A 4,576-nucleotide genomic window follows, 5' to 3' on the forward strand; every position below is an offset into this window, starting at 1 on the left:
AGTGGGTCACCACGTCATATTTCACTTCCACCAAGAGGAGGACGTCTGACAGGGACACACAGCCCCAGGCCTGACCCCTAACCCCTAGGCTTTGGCCCTGCCAGGGAGAGGGCAACATGCCTGGCACACTCTCTGACGCCAGCCTATGAAGATAAACACGTATCAACATCATAATTATAGTAAACAGGCACGTCAATGTATAATGGGTGGCTTGTAACCTTCCTGTTGTCTTTGGGTCAAATTTGATCCATTTTCAAAAAGTTTTTACATCAGAAATTTTGATTTCTTTCAAACAAATTGCCCCATAAAATAACGTGAATGGTTCTACACAACGTCCTTCAGGAGTAATATAATTGATCACTTCACTACATTTATTCAATTTGGGTGTTTATTCAATTTTATAGCATTTGAAGAATTCTTTTTTTTAGAAAAGAACGTTAAGAAAAGTGAGAAAAATGTCTGAAAAAACAACAAAAATGTCCCAAAAAGCACAGAAAATAATTGACCAAAATATTGGAAAAAGTGACAAAAACACCGGGGAAGACAGTAAAAGTGTCTTTAGGTTTTAATTTTAAATTTTGACCCGGAAAAACTAAAAGTTGCGGGAAGACAACACAAGGGTTAAATAAAGGCGTTACTTGCTTCTAGTGGTTAAGAAACAGCCTCCCTCAAACAAATTCAAAATTGAATTAATTTGTAATAAAATGCATTGTTGCTAAGTTACTTGCTCTGGTATCACCAGTATCGTATGATGGCTTACATTAGCTGATGGTTTAAGCAAGCAGACTTTGGATGCATAATGTGAATCATGCATAACACATATAACTGAGTCAGGTCCCCGACTTTAGAACAAAACTTGTGCTACTGTTTACTTTGTTGTTTGGTTTATTTCAATCAATCAATCAATCAATCAAATAAACACACAACATCACATGCATGACATAACTGATAAAAAAAAAAGAAAAGTGTCACCTTAGTTCATCAATACTGATCAAAAAGGTGTAGGTTGAAGCATTTGCTTATTACACCTAGCATTTTTACATTCTATTTGATTCTTATTTTGTGCTTAGGTCCCTTAGGATGTTATCAATCTTATAAAATGTATTATCACCAATTTCTGTATTTTATATACATATTAACACACATATGTGCAGAAGAAAAAAATAAACAAAACAAAGTACATTCCCATTCATATACGTATACATTTCCATTGATATCTCACTTTTATATTTGTTAATCATCCTACTTTTTTGTATTTAAAAAAAAAAAAATCTTTGTAGCGTGTAACACATTTTTACTTCCTCATCTAAAAGATTCCACATGTTTACTCCTTTTACTGATATACATCTTTGTTTTACATTTGTTCTAATCTTTTTTTTGCTAACATGCACATTCCCCTTAGATCATACCTGCCCTCTCTAATCAGAAACTGCTTCTGGATAGACTGTGGAACCATCCTATTTTTGACTTTATACATTATTGGCATTGTTTTGGCTTCCACCAAGTCTCTAAATTTAAGTGTGTGTGTTTATAAATAATCTGTTTGTACAATAGTGAATTTGAATTAAACACATCTTTGGTTTTATGTAATATCCCAATGGACTTTGATACTTCTGTTTTCACTTGTTTCATATGTGGTTTCCAGCATAATTTGTGGTCTATAATCACTCCAAGAATTTGCTATTAAGAATTATTATATATAAGAATTTTTATTTCCAAATATAAACTTTTATTTAAATTCAAAGACGAGCAAAATAAATTTGTATCATTGGCAAACCACACATGTTTCAACAATTACAGATATAATTTATGTACAATGTGAACAGCTTTGGACCAAGTACTGTACCTTGTGGCACCCCACGTTACTTTCTTTAAATCAGATTTATCATTACTTATTTGTGCATACTGCTGTCTGTTGTCCAGATAGTTACTAAGCCATGTGTATGCTCCACTTCTTATGCCATATTGTTCTAGTTTTGTCATTAATATTGCATGATCTATAGTGTCAAATGCTTTTTTAAGTACTCTAGTACTCTACTGTAAATTCTTATTTTCTATTGCTGTTGATATCACCTCTACTCATTCCATAACTGCTATTTTGTTGTATCTAAAACCATATTGGTGATCACTCAATAATGTGTGGGTTTCAATGAAGTTGTCCATTCATAGAACAAAAAGTTTTTCTAATATCTTAGAGAACTGAGGAAGAAGAAAGCTAGGCCTATAATTTGAAAAGGAGTGCATGTCTTCATTGTAGATGGACACGATCTTTGCTATTTTCATTTTGTTGGGAAATATACCCGTTTGGAGTGATTGGTTACAGATATAGGTTAATGTTTTTGCTATATTCTCTACAATATTTACTAGTTAGTATTATTGTCATATCAATATCATCAGAATCAGGCGATTTTTTTTTAAATTAATTTACTACCTCAGTTATCTCCTCTTCCTCAAATCTCTTCAGAAAGATGGTTTTGGCATGTGTGTTGATGTTATCTTCACCTACATCATCCTTCACTTTTGGCTTCACAATATCCTTTGCGAGATTATAGCTGCCATTCACAAAATAATCAATATATTACAACGTGTAACAGCATTTAACATTACTTCATATGTCACTTGTGGCCACAGCAGCCGCTGTTCAGCAGAAGTTACATAGGCTTGCTTTAAATTAAATCATCATGTTTAATCATCATGTTTTGAGCAGATCGTACTGTATGTTTTGCAGGTATAGCCTCAATCAACAAGGTTCCATCCTTCATATAAGCATTAAGTAGTAGAGTAAAATGATATGAATTTCCCGCTGTGGTAGAGTCGAAGTATCAAGTAATGTATTATAAAAAGGAAAAAGTTGAGTAAAGTGCCTTTACGTTGTATTTGAGTAACATTTCAACTTCTTAAACCAATGGGGACTTTACTTTAGGGATTGCTCACCTGGCCCAGCACTGCCTGGCTGCTTTCTTGAGCCTCGTCACACCTCTCACACTCCCATGCAGCTCTTTTTTTCCCTCCACATTTTTGAAAGTATTTTGGTCTGTGCTTTGATTAATGCCAATGAGCTCATGAGGATTGACGTTAACTGGTTTGTCCGTCATGTAGAGAGTGTTAAGATTTCCAACATTTAGCAGCTGGATGTCCCAGTAGAGCTGCAGAGAACAATATTGACTCTTAGTAGGGATGACAAAATAATATTTTAGACACTGTTGTTTGAAATTCAGAAGAAAGAAAACAAAATCACTGACTACCTTTTCCTTGTTTTCCCTCTCCCTTTCCATTTCAAGGAGAACATCCAACACATTGTCACCAACACAGGACCAACTACTGTCACCTCCTGCAATCTGAAACAGACACTTTTATGATACAATCTGATCACGATTGTTTTGTGGTTTGTTGCCTTTCACATACTGGCTTAACCCTGGTTGACAGAGTTGACTTACAAACACTTAGAGAACAAAGTGACCCTAGGTAAGGTTCAGTCATCAAAGTTCTAAAGGTTTAGTGAGACACATGAATATATGCATTTTCTAAAAATCACTCCATTCACTTTGATGATGTGAGAGTAGAGCAACAGAAGAAAGGAGGATTGGTCCAAGATAGGTGGTGCACACAGATAAATCTTCAGGGAGGAAAACAGTGTCACAGTTTATGATACCAATTCGAACAGATGAAAGATGCTTTGTTCAGGGTTTTCACAGAAAGGAATAACAAATTCACAACACACAGGTACAGAGAAGTATTTCATAATGAAGAATGGATATTTGATCAAACTAAATAGCTGCTTTGTTGTTTAAGACATGTCTCAGTTTTTACCTTCTTCATTGCCACATGTGCTTCGTGTGCGTTTGAGGAAACATGAAACAGAACTTTGCGGTAGAGAAGACTCACATCTTCAGAGGAAAACTCTGCTCCGACAGACATACCCAGGGACCGGTACAGACCGGCGACACAATCCTTAAGGAAGATGCAAGGATATGAGATGTAGTTTACACATACAAACAGAAAACAAATACGCTTCTCACCCAACATCAATTCATCTTACCTGCTCCATGTTTTCACCACTGTGGACTGCTAAATTATACAGGCTGCTACTATGGTTACAGCAGTACACTGGACAACAGCTGGATCAGGTTACCAAGCAACAAAAGTGACAGTGTATCTGTCAGAGGGAGAAATGTGATACATGACCATGTGACATATTACACTTGTATGAAAAGTGGGCTGTGACATTGAACTACTAGCGAAAGTTAATGGATCCCAGTGTGTAAATTGTATATTACGTTGCACGATGTGAAACGAAGTTAGAATACAGTAGTTTGTTGAGTTTATAATGATTCGTTGACTAAGAGGAATTTAGCTGACAAAGCACTACATTAAAACCCAAGTAAATATGCATCCCTTATTCATTTAATTGAAACTTTATTCTTCATGTATGTTAAAAAAAAATGATTTCACATTTTTGCATATTATCGTAACTCCCTGGAAAATTATTCAGAAACTACAGACATGTAAAATAGTAAAAGAAAGTGTTGCCACGATCATACTCAAGTTTTGATCACAGAAAATGAAATACCACAAA

Source organism: Etheostoma spectabile, chromosome 8 (genome assembly GCF_008692095.1).
Source record: "Etheostoma spectabile isolate EspeVRDwgs_2016 chromosome 8, UIUC_Espe_1.0, whole genome shotgun sequence".
NCBI lineage: Eukaryota > Metazoa > Chordata > Actinopteri > Perciformes > Percidae > Etheostoma > Etheostoma spectabile.